Below are 13238 nucleotides of genomic sequence, written 5' to 3' on the forward strand. Positions count from 1 at the left end.
TGCCATCTTATAATGGCGATCTTGTCTGGCTCCCTGCATGACACCACTACCCAGCCTTGTTTCTCTTTTAGACAGATTCCAGAGATCTGTCTGCCTCTGTGTCCCAAGTACTGGGATTAAAGGTGTGTGACACCACTGCCTGGTCTCTATGGCGAACTAGTGGCATAGCTCTGCACTCTGATCTTCAGGCAAGCCTTATTTATTAGATTACAAACAAAATACCACTACACACAAAGTCAAACTAGCCCAAATCCCAGATGGTTGGGGAAGGGGTTCTTAATTGCCGTCCCTATCTGAGGAACTATTGACAATTGATGACTGCTAAGGAAGGGAGAGTCAGTTTCCTTCAGAGATACAGGTCGTGAGAGGCTACCCATGCTTCGGTAGATGGTTCCACACCTGTGCACATACATAAAAAGAACGTGCTTAAATGGACTCAGTAGGTAGTGTTTTAAAAGGAACCATGTAACTTGGAAGGGGAAAGTGATGAGGTGATAGGGGAGGAATTGGAGAAAAGGAAATGGGGGTGGATTTGATCAAAACATTATATGCTAGTATGACTATTAAATAAAATAAATTAAAAGTGTTCAACATAGTTAGCCACCAGGGAAGTATAAAATTAAACTACTGGTTTAAATTTCTCACCCTGGTCAGAATGACTGTAATTAAGTACCTACAAACCAGCAAACACTTGTGAAATAGTAGCAGGGAAAGAAAATTTTTTTCATTAGTTCTTTGATAATTTCTTGATCATATTCACCCTCCCTCACCCTACTCTTCCCATATCCACCTCTTTCCTTTCCGACCCAACTTGGTGTCCTTTTCTTATCCCTACTAAGGCCAATACATGGTGTCCAAATATTCTTTCGTATGTGACTTTCCACTGGAGAATGGTTAAGATATCACAATCTCAGAGAAAACTGACCATTTGGGAAGGAACTCTTTTATGCTACTAGTGAGAATAGCCTAGCCTCAGTGGGAATTAGTATGGGGAGCCTTCAAAAATTAAAAATATGACTATCATATAATTCAACATACCATTTCTGGTATATACTCAAAAGAATCAGAGTATACTTATAATAGAGATACCTATATACCCATGTTTATTGTAGCCCTGTTCACAAATTGTTGAGTTTTGGAATCAGTCTGTCAATAAAATAGATCGATAAAGAAGTGTGTTAAATAACAAGTGTGGATTCAGAGCTAACAGGAGCACAATAGATCAGATATTCACTTTGAGGCAACTGGCAGAAAAATACAAAGAATTTGGAAAAGACTTATATGTCTGTTACATCGACTTTAGGAAGGCATTCAATAGCATTTGGAGGGAAGAACTTGGGGGAAACAATGAGGTTCTACAGGTACCCAGAGAAAATCATAAGAATACTAAAAAAATGCCTATAAAGATACTTTTGCATCACTCAAAGTCTGTGGGGAATTAAGTGATCAGTTTAAGACAATCTTAAGAGTGTTGTGGGGTATCCAAAGACAAACATATAGGCATCCTCCTGAATATTAACCTTCATCAGGCGATGAAAGGAGACAGAGACCCACATTGGAGCTGGAGCACCGGACAGAAATCTCAAGGTCCAAATCAGGAGCAGAAGGAGGGGGAGCACGAGCAAGGAACTCAGGACCGCGAGGGGTACACCCACACACTGAGACAATGGGGATGATCTTTCGGGAATTCACCAAGACCAGCTGGCCTGGGTCTGAAAAAGCATGGGGTAAAACCGGACTTACATAGCGGACAATGAGGACTACTGAGAACTCAAGAACAATGGCAATGGGTTTTTGATCCTACTGCACATACTGGCTTTGGGGGAGCCTAGGCAGTTTGGATGCTCACCTTACTAGACCTGGATGGAGGTGGGCGGTCCTTGGACTTCCCACAGGTCAGGGAACCCTGATTGCTCTTCAAGCTGATGAGGGAGAGGGACTTGATCGGGGGAGGGGGAGGGAAATGGGAGGCGGTGGCGGGGAGGAGGCAGAAATCCCTAATAAATAAATAAATTAAAAAAAAATAAAATGTAACAATAGTAATTGCTACTTTAAAAAAAAGAGTGTTGTGGGGATGCATCCTCTCACCACTATTCTTTAATATATTCCTGGAATTTATGATAGCAACATCCCTGGAGGATGAGGAAATAGACGTGCAGATAAGTGGTGTGCAAATCAATAACGTGTGTTTTACCAACAATACAGCACTACTGGCTGAAAGTCCAAATGAGCTGCAGGCCATGGTAAACAGAGTGGTGGAAGTCAGTGAAAACCTTGGTATGAAAGTAAACACTGAGACACATGGGACAGGTGTACAAAGATTTTAACACTGTAATAAAGAATCAGAACCTCAAGCAAACAGTCAACTTTGTTTATCTGGGAGGAAACCTCAGTTCAGGGAACTATTTCAGACGTCAAGAGGCGGATAAGGATAGTGAGCACTGTGTTCTGGACAGTAGGAAAGGTTTGGTCAGCAAGCGACATAACAACAACAACAAAATTACAAGCATATGAGACACTTGTCTTGAGCTGCCTTGTTTACAGCTCTGAAACCTGAACAGTGAAAGGCTCCTCAGAACAGCAGCTGAATGTGTTTGAAATGGCAGGTCTCAGGAGGATTCTAGGCATCACAAGAAGAGATAGCCTGCACAACAGTGACATTAAGAAACATCTCCATCTACAGAAGGAAGTAAACTACCGGATATGGCAATGGCGCTTGAGATACTTTGGCCATGTTATGAGAATGAATGACGGCAGATACCCGAAGATAGTACTGCTTGGAGACGTGCACAGGATAAGGCCAAGAGGAAGACCCCCCAAAACGCTGAATAGACAGCATAAAGGAAGACTGTGGAACCTTAGGATGGCAATAACATAAGCATCTAGGACTGCCCAGGATAGGAACAACTTGAGAACCGCCATAATGGGCTGCCCATGCATGCTTAAGCATTGCTGGGGCATAAATGATGATGATGATGTTAAATATACAGAATGAGTCTTACTTGGATATAAAAAACAAAATTATGACATTCTAAAGAAAATATTTGCAGCCAATGAATATCTTCTTAAGCAAAAGAACCCAGAATCAAAGTCAATATATGTTTCTCTTATGTGTATCAATTAAAATAAGAAAAGAGAGGAAAGTAGAAGACTATTAGCCATATGGGTGGGGGAAGGGCCTAAGTAAGGTTTAATGATGTTATTAATATGATGTTATTAATATACACATAACATATATCTGAAAATGTCATAATGAAATCAATTACTTTGGGTAATTAAAATATACTTGTAATAAAAACAAGCCACAGAGCCAGTCCAGATTCCAGGAGAAAAGATCTTAGCAGGCTGTGAATACCAAGAAGCATAATTTATTGAGAGGATATGTTTAGAAACTAGCTATTACAGTGTGCTAGACACACTAGTCCCACCCCCACTTTGCTGTGGGAATTAGAGGGATTTTCGCTACTATTCCGAGTTGATTTCCTTCTTCCTTATCCTTTCCCCCAAGTCTGCATCCTCTGCTTGTTATGTAAGCTGAAGCTGATTCCTTCTTATATTGCTTACAAAACTGTTGGACATAAAAGCCTGGCTTCAAAATATAAGTGGTCCCTATTGCTTGTTACACAGTGGAGAATCGGATGAATGTTTGCAGTTCTTCTGTTGTTCCTAGGTTCCATTAATTTCTGACTTAATAGACTTTCCTAGGCTGTTTATTTTTAGTTGAGTGAGCTCACTATTCAACTATTTATTGTCTTTTGTTTCTTTTTGGTTTCAATATTCTCATCCCTAATTTTTATTATTCTAATTGCATTTGCTTTTAATTACAGAAAATTTTCAAAGTTTCTAAGCACCGACCATATTTTCCTATTCTCTGGCTCTGTGCTGGATTTATTCTCATATTTATTCTGTTATTTTTCTTGAGATAAATAATAATGAGATGGATGTGATTGTTTATTTTTATGTAATTCTTGGCTGAACACTTGATAAGGCATGGTGTATTTTTCAGTATTGACCCATATTTTCATTTTACAATTCTCAATACAGAGTCAGTATTAAAAACATCAGCAATCTGTTTAGGTCCATTTCAGAAATTGTAGAGAGAGCCCGCCTTTTGGGGGCGGGACGGCCTCGGGCAAATGTTTATAAATTGGGGGGCACAGACGCTGGGGCCCCCTTCCTGTTTCCTGTTTCTGGGCATCGCGGGAACTCCGGTTGCTTGAGTGTGCTATTTACATTAAAGTTGTATAAGCTTATACCAATTTGTCTGTATTAATCTGATCCGCCTTCAAGAAATTGTTGGTGTTTCTGTCCTTATCTGAAGCCAAACTGTCTGGAACAGCAGAAGATTACTCAGGCCTACCCCATTCTTTCCCCCCTTCCCACATGGCTAGCTAGCTTAGATGGAGCATGTCTTCTTTTATCGCTGTCCACTGTTTTGTTTTAGGACATGGTCACTCACTGAATCTGGAGCTGGCTGTTTCAGAGCTCAGCAGAACCTCTGAGATCCTCTTGTCTCTGCCAACCCCTCATGTTGGTTGAGGGGGGTTGTAGAGTTGTATACATTTTAGATGCTAACTTCATATTGAATATGTGGTATGAAATATTTCCTCTTACTTTACGGATTATCTTTTCATTTTGTTAAATGTTTCCATTGTTGTATAGAAACACTTTAGATTTACATAATCCTACTTGTTTATTTTTAGTTTTGCTTTTGTCTTTTGTGTTTTAAATCGTTGACAAGATTAATGTCAAAAAGCTTGTTCCCTATTTTTTTCTTTTAGATGTTTTATGGCTTCAGGTATTATACTTAAGACTTTAATACATGTAGGATTATTATTATTATTTTTGGTTTTTCGAGACAGGGTTTCTCTGTGGTTTTGGAGCCTGTCCTGGAACTAGCTCTGTAGACCAGGCTGATCTCAAACTCACAGAGATCCGCCTGCCTCTGCCTCCCGAGTGCTGGGATTAAAGGCGTGCGCCACCACCGCCTGGCGAAATGTTTTGTTTTGTTTTGTTTTTGTGAGACAAGGTTTCTCTGTAGCTTTGGTGCCTGTCCTGGAACTAGCTCTTGTAGACCAGGCTGGCCTCAAACTCACAGAGATCCGCCTGCCTCTGCCTCCTGAGTGCTGGGATTAAAGGTGTGCACCACCACTGCCCAGCTTTGTAGAATTAATTTTGTGAATAGTGTAAAATAAAGGTGAAGTTTCATGATCTTGAATGTGAATATCTATTTCCCAACATCATTTATTGAAGAGACATTTTTCTGCTATTTTATAGATACTCTTACTGAAAAAAATAAGTTTTTTCTTGGTTTTCAATATTGTGTATTGTTCTGTTTCTGTTTTGATGGCAGTATCATACTGTAGCTTTGTAGTATAATTTGAAACCAGGAAGTATGATACCTCTAACTTCGTTTTTTTCTTAAGATTTATTTTCATTCTGTTTGTGTGTATATGTATGCTACATGTGTACAAATGCTTGAAAAGGCCAGAAGAAGGCATCCTGTTCCTTGGGTCTGGACATACGGGCAGTTGGGAGCCCCCTGACTTGGGTGCTGAGAATCCTCTTGAAGAGTAGGGATATCTCTTAACTTCTGATTTATTTTTTTAGCCCTGGCTTTTTATTTTTACAATTTTGTTGGTCATTTAGGTTCTTTTGTAGTTTATAAGATTTTAGTATTATTCTATTTCTATAAAAATGATACTAGAATTTTGATAGAGATTACCCTTAATCTGTAGTTTATAGGGGGATAAGCATAAATATGTTAGCACCATTAATTCTTTTAGTTTATGAGAATGATATTTTTTCATTTATTTTAATATTTCACCTTAGTTAAGTTTATTCTTAAATATTTATCTTTTCATGTTATAGTAAATGGAAAATACTTTTTTACTTGCAGGATATTTCATTAAGATATAAATAAATGATACAGAGTTTTGTATCTCAAAATTTTATAGAATTTGTTTATTCTAGTGGCTTCTTGTAATGGTTGCTTGTGCAACCATTGAAATTTTAGCTGTAATACTTATGTCTTGGATCCATTTGGGGTTCTTTATACATGATTCAAAGAAAAAGTCCAGTTTCTTTTTTATAATTAAATTTATTTTTTAAAAACAATCTTTTCTCATTTTACATACCTATCCTAGTTCCCACTCCTTTCCCTCCTTCCTCTCCCCCAACACTTCCTCCACCCCAGCCCTCCATCCATTCCTCAGAGAGGTTAAGACTTCCCAAGTGGAGTCAACAAACTCTGACATATCACTTTGAGGCAGGACCAAGGCCCTACCCCCTACATCTAGGCTGAGCAAGGTATCCCTCCAAAAAGAATGGGTTCTAAAATGTAAAAGTTCAAGCACTAGGGATAAATCCTAGTCCCACTGCCAATGGCCCCACAGACTGCCCAAGCCACACAACTGTCACCCACATTCAGAGGGCCTAGTTTGGTCCTATGCAGGTTCCCCAGCTATCAGTCCAGAGTCAGTGAACTCTCATTAGCACAGGTCAGCTGTTTCTGTGGGTATCCCCATTATGGTCATGACTCATTTTATCACTTTTCTCTCTCTTGGGCTGGTCTCCAGAAGATCAGTCTAGCATTTAGCTGTGGATCTCTGCATCTGCTTCCATTAGTTGCTGGGTGAAGGTTCTATGATGACAATTAAGGTAGTCATCAATCTGATTACAGGGGGAGACCAGCTCAGGCACCCTCTCCACTATTGCTGAGGGTCTTAGTTGGGGTCATTCTCATGGATTCCTAAGAATTTCCCTAGTGTCAGGTTTCTTGATAACCCTATAATAGCTCCCTCAATCAAGATATCTCTTTCCTTGTTCTCCCTCTCTGTTCTCCTATCTCAACCATCCCATTCCATCATGTTCTCCTTCTCCCTCCCGCTTTCCACCCTTCTCCCCCCACTCCCATTTTTCTCAGGAGATCTTGTCTATTTTCCCTTCCCAGGGGGATTCATGTATGTCTCTCTTAGGGTTCTCCTTGTTACCTAGCTTCTCTGGGACTGTGGACTATAGGCTGGTTATCCTTTGCTTTACGTCTAATATCCACTTATGCATGAGTATGTAACATGTTTGTCTTTCTGGGTCTTAGTTACCTCATTCAGGATGTTTTTTTCTAGTTCCATTCATTTGCATGCCAGTATCAAGTTGTCATTGTTTTTTACTGATGAGTAGTACTCCTTTTTGTAAATGTAACACATTTTCTTTATCCATTCTTCAGATGAGGGACATCTAGGTTGTTTCCAGGTTCTGACTATTATAAATAATGCTGCTATGAATGCAGTTGAGCTAATGTCCTTGTACTATGAGTGTGCATCCTTTCAGTATATGCCCAAGAGTGGTATTGTTGGGTCTTGAGGTAGATTGATTCCCAATTTTCTGAACAACTGCCATACTGATTTCCAAAGTAGCTGTACAAGTTTGCACTCCCACCAGTAATGGAGGAGTGTTCTCCTTACTCTGCATCCTCTCCAGCATAAGCTATCATTGGTGTTTTTGATCTTAGCCATTCTGATAGGTATAGGATGGTATCTCAGAGTCGGTTTGCTTTGCATGTCCCTGATGACCAAGGATGTTGAGCAATTCCTTAAGTGTCTTTTGGCCATTTGCAATTCTTCTGTTGAGAATTCTCTTTTTAGGTCTGTACCCCATTTTTTGATTGGATTATTTGGTATTTTGATATCTAGTTTCTTGAGTTCTTTATATATTTTGGAGATTAGTCCTCAGTCTGATGTGGGGTTAGTGAAGATCTTTTCCCATTGTGTAGGATGCTATTTCGTCTTATTGATTGTGTCCTTTGCCTTACAGAAGCTTCTAAGTTTCAGGAGGTCCCATTTATTAATTATTGCTCTCAGTATTTGTGCTACTGGTGTTATATTTAGGAAGTGGTCTCCTGTGCCCATGTGTTCAAGACTACTTCCCACTTTCTCTTCAATGAGGTTCAGTGTGGCTAGATTTATGTTGAGGTTTTTGATCCATTTGGACTTGACTTTTGTGGAGGGCGTAGATATGCATCTATTTGCGTTCTTCTACATGTCAACATCCACTTATGCCAGCATCATTTGTTGAAGATGCTTTTTTCCATTGTATAATTTTAGCTTCTTTACCAAAATCATGTGTTCATAGGTGTGTAGATTAATATCAGGCTCTTCAATTCAATTCCATTGGTTCACCTGTCTGTTATTATGCCAATATCAAGCTGTTTTCATCATTATAGCTCTATAGTAGAGCTTGATGTCAGGGATGGTGATACCTCTGAAGGTTCCTTTATTGTACAGGATTGTTTTGGCTATCCTGGGTTTTTTGTTTTTCCATATGAAGTTGATTATTGTTCTTTCAAGGTCTGTAAAGAATTGTGTTGGGATTTTTTTTGAGATTTCATTGGAATCTATAGATTGCTTTTTAATAGGACTGCCATTTTTATTATATTTATCCTACCTATTTAATAGCATGGGAAATCTTTCCATTTTCAGATATCTTTTCAATTTCTTTCTTCAAAGACTTAAAGTTCTTTTCATACAAGTCTTTCGCTGCTTTGGTTAGCATTACAGCAAGATATTTTATATTATTTGTGGCTATTGGTTTTGTTTGTTTGTTTGTTTTGTTTTAGTTTTGGTTTTGTTTTTTTTTTGAGACAGGATTTCTCAGTGTAGCTTTGGCTCTCCTGGAACTCTTTCTGTAGACTAGGCTGGCCTCGAACTCACAGAGATCCATCTGCCTCTGCCTCCCACGTGCTGGGATTAAAGACATGCACCACCACTGACTGGCCCATAAAGGGTGATGGTTCTCTGACTTCTCTCTTGGCTCTTTTATCATCTGTATATAGGAGGGCTACTGATTTTTTTTTGAGTTGATCTTATATCCTGTCACATTACTGAAGGAATTCCCTGGTAGAATTTTTGGGGTCGCTTATATATACTATCATATCATCTGCAAATAAGTTTGACTTCTTTCTTTCTAATTTGTATTCCCTTGATCTCCTTTTGTTGTCTTATTGTTCTAGCTGGAACTTTTAATACTATATTGAATAGATATGGAGAGAGTGGACAGACTTGCCTTGTTCTTGATCTTAGTGGAATAGCTTTGAGTTTCTCTCTATTTTAATTTGATGTTGGCTGCCAGCTTGCTGTATTTTGCTTTTATAATGTTTAGGCACATTCCTTATATCCCTGCACTCTCCAAGACCTTTATCATGAAGGGAGGTTGTATTTTGTCAAATGCTTTTTCAGCATCTAATGAGATAATCATATGTTTTTTCTCTCAGTTTATTTACATTGTGGATTACACTGACTGATTTTTGTATGTTGAACCAGCCCTGCATCACTGAGATGAAGCCTACTTGATCATGGTGGATGATTTTTTTGATGTGGTCCTGGGCCGCTTTTGGTTGACTGCTTTTGATGACTGCTTCTATTTCATTAGGGCTATAGTGTAGTAATAGGAGCTGCGGGGCTGCGTCCCCAGCACCCCGGCCGCCTGGCTAGCTTATGTCCCGAAATAATTACACGGACACTGTATTCTTTTAAACACTGCTTGGCCCATTCTGCTTGGCCCATTAGCTCTAGCCCTTACTGGCTAATTCTGATATCCCGATCAACCCATCTCTAATAAACTGTGTAGCTCCGGTATTACCGTGAAAGATTCAGCATGTCTGACCTGGCGGCTCGCTTCATCATTCGCGTCTGCTCTGGAGAGCGGAGCATGGCGTCTCTGTCTGAGGCGTCTTACCTCACTTCCTCTTCCTCCCAGCATTCTGTTCTGTTTACTCCACCCACCTATATTCTAAGCTATGAGGCCAAGCAGTTTGTTTATTACTTAACCAATGAAATCAACAGATTGATATATGACACTCCCACATCACTATAGGTCTATTTAAATAGTTTTTCTAGTCTTGATTTAGTTTTTGGTATGTAATATCTATCCAGAAAATTGTCCATTTCTTTTACTTTTTCCAGTTTTGTGGTATACAGGCTTTTGAAGTTTGACCTAATGATTCTTTGTATTTCCTCAGTGTCTGTTATTATGTCTGCCTTTTCATTTCTGATTTTGTTAATTTGGATATTCTCTACCTGCCTTCTGGTTAATTTGGATAAGGATTTGTCTATGTTGTTGATATTCTCGAAGAACCAACTCTTTGTTTCATTGGTTCTTTGTATTGTTTTCTTTGTTTCTATTTTATTAATTTCAGTCCTCAATTTGATTATTTCCTGTTGTCTAACTCTCCTGAATGAGTGAACTTCTTTTTGTTCTAGAGCATTCAGGTGTGCGGTTAAGTCTCTTGTGTCTGATTTCTCCATTTTCTTTATGTAGGCACTTAGTTCTATGAACTTTCCTCTTAGCACTGCTTTCATAGTGTCCCATAGATTTGGGTATGTTGTGCATTCATTTTCACTGGTTTCTAGGAAGACTTTAATTTCTCTCTTTATTTCTTCCTTGATCCAGGGGTGATTCACTTGAGCATTGTTCAATTTCCATGAGTTTGTAGACTATCTGCAATTAGTGTTGTTGTTTAACTTTAAACCATGATGATTCAATAAGATACAGGGGCTTATTCCATTTTTTTTTTGATGTTTGATTTGTTACGAGTATGTGGTCAATTTTAGAGAAGGTTTCATGAAGTGCTGAGAAGAAGCTATATTCTTTTGTGTTTGGGTGAAATGCTCTGTAGATATCTGTTATGCCCATTTAAGCCATGACATCTGTTAGCTCTCTTATTTCTCTATTAAGTTTCTGTCTGACAGACCTGTCCATTGGTGAGAGTGGGGTGCTACAGTCTCCTACTATTAGTGTGTGGGCTTTGATGTGCAATTTAAGCTTTAGTAATGTCTCTTTTACATATATGGGTGCTCTTGTATTTGGGGCATAGATGTTCAAAATTGAGACTTCATCTTAATGGATTTTTCTGTGTTGAGTATGAAGTGTCCTTCTCCACCTCTTTTGATTGATTTTAGTTTGAAGTCTATTTTGTTAGATATTAGGATAACTGCACCCATCCACTTTTTTCTTAGGTTCATTTGATTGGAAAATATTTTCCAAACCCTTAACTCTGAGGTAATGTCTGTTTTTGAGGTTGAGGTGTGTTTTTCGTATGCAGCAGAATGATTGGGTCCTGTTTTTGTATCCATTCTCTTAGCCTGTGTCTTTTTATAGGTGAATTGAGTCCATTGATATTAAGAGATATTAATGACCAGTGATTGCTAATTCCTGTTATTTTTAGATGGTAGTGTGTGTGTGTGTGTGTGTGTGTGTGTGTTCCTTATTTGAGGTTTGCTGGTATTAGGTTATCTATTGCCTGTGTTTTTGTGGGTACAGTTAGCTTCCTTGGGTTGAAGTTTTTCTTCTAGTACTTTCTATAAGGCTGAATTTGTGTATAGGTATTGTTTAAATCTGGTTTTATCATGGAATATCTTGTTTTCTTCGTCTATATTGATTGAAATCGTTACTGGGTATAGTAGTCTGGACTTGCATCTGTGATCTCTTAGTGTCTACATCACATCTGTCCAGGACCTTCCGGCTTTCAGAGTTGCCATTGAGAATTTGGGTGTAATTCTGATTGGTCTGCCTTTATATGTTATTCTTCCTTTATTCTGTACATTTACTGTTTTGATTATTATATGGCAAGGGGTCTTTTTTTCCTGGTCTAGTCTATTTGGTGTTCTGCAAGCTTCTTGTATGTTCATAGGGTTATCCTTCTTTAGGTTAGGAAAGTTTTCCTCTATGATTTTGTTGAATATATTTTCTGTGCCTTTAAGGTGGACGACTTCTTCTTCTAACCCTATTATTCTTAGATTTGGTCTTTTCATGGTGTCCCAGATTTCCTGGATGTTTTGTGCTAAATATTAGTAGGATTTAACATTTTCTTTGAATGATGAATCTATTTCCTCTATAAGTATCTTCAACACCTAACTCTCTTTCATCTCTTGTAATCTATCTGTTGGTTATACTTGTATCTGTAGTTCTTGTTTGTTTACCCAGATTTTCCATTTTCAAAATTTCCTCGGTTTGTGTTTTTTTTTTTGTTGACTCTATTTCAATTTTCAAGTCTTGAACTGTTTGAACTATTTGCTTCACCTGTTTGGTTTTTTTCTTGATTTTCTTGGCTTTCTTTAAGAGATTTATTGATTTAATTAAATTTCTTGTTTGTCTTTTCCTCCATTTCTTTAAGGGATTTTTTTCATTTCCTCTTTTAGGGTCTCTATCATCTTCATAAAGTTATACTTAAGGTCATTTTCTTCTGTGTCTTCTGGGTTAGGATGTTCTTGTCTTCCTGTTATAGGATCACAAGGTTTTGGTGGTGCCATATTGCTCTTTATGTTGTTGAATGTGTTCTTACACTTCCGTCTACCCATCTCTTCCTCTAGTGGGTGCAAGTGGGGCCTATGCTTCAGAGTCCCTCTTCCTCCAATTGGTGAAGATTGGGCCTGTGGCTTAGGTGGACACTCTTCTTCCAGGTGCAGGCAGGTTTGTGCCTCTAGTGGATGCTAATAAGGTTTTGGGGCTCCTCCAGGTATAGGTGGGGCCAAGGCTCCCTCCAGGGGCAGTCAGGGCCAAGACTCTGGTGGTCACATATGCTCTCCAGGGGCAGTCTGGGCCATGACTCCAGTGGTCACAGATGAGGTAGGGGGAATAAGGTTGCACCTGTGAGGATGCTGCTCCAGAGTCTCTGGGGTTTGGTGGGTGGAGTTGGGGCATGGGTTGTTTCTCCCAGGGCTTGAGCTCAGAGAGCAGAGCTCTCCAACTGGGTACCCAGCAGACACTCACATTTCTAGGGGTAGTATGTGCCAAGGCTCCGGTGGGCACAGATGCGGTGGAGGATGGTTGTGTGTATGGGGAGGTTACTCCGGGATCTCTAGGGTTTGGTAGGTAGGGATGGGGCATAGGATGTGCTTCCTGGGGCTAGGGCACAGAGAGCAGAGCCCTCCCAGCGGGAACCCAGACACTCACCTCTCCAGGGGCAGTCTGGGCAAAACTCCGGTCGGTGCAGTTACGGTGGGGATGGTCCATGTGTCGAGAAATACTTCTGTAATTCTAAATTTGCTCAATTAATCAGTAAAGATGGAAAGGACTTATCTTGAATGAAAACACCACCAGGGTCATAGATGGCCTAAGCCAGAACAGCAACCTTGTTACTACTTGTACTCTGGGGTCCTGGCACCCATGATGCCGAGCCTTGGGCGAAAGAGCTACCTTAGATTGGCCCACAGGGCGAGTTGAGCAGGAGGCTCAACTCAATT

The 13238-nt window shown here is 39.5% G+C and overlaps 1 protein-coding gene across 1 annotated transcript in view; it reads left to right on the forward strand.

Moving 5' to 3' along the window:
• Tex11 (testis expressed 11) overlaps nucleotides 1-13238 on the forward strand; it is a 278018-nt gene that overhangs the window by 117390 nt on the left and 147390 nt on the right. The gene's annotated exons all lie outside the window — the stretch shown is intronic.

This window comes from Microtus ochrogaster, chromosome X (genome assembly GCF_000317375.1).
Source record: "Microtus ochrogaster isolate Prairie Vole_2 chromosome X, MicOch1.0, whole genome shotgun sequence".
Taxonomy (NCBI): domain Eukaryota; kingdom Metazoa; phylum Chordata; class Mammalia; order Rodentia; family Cricetidae; genus Microtus; species Microtus ochrogaster.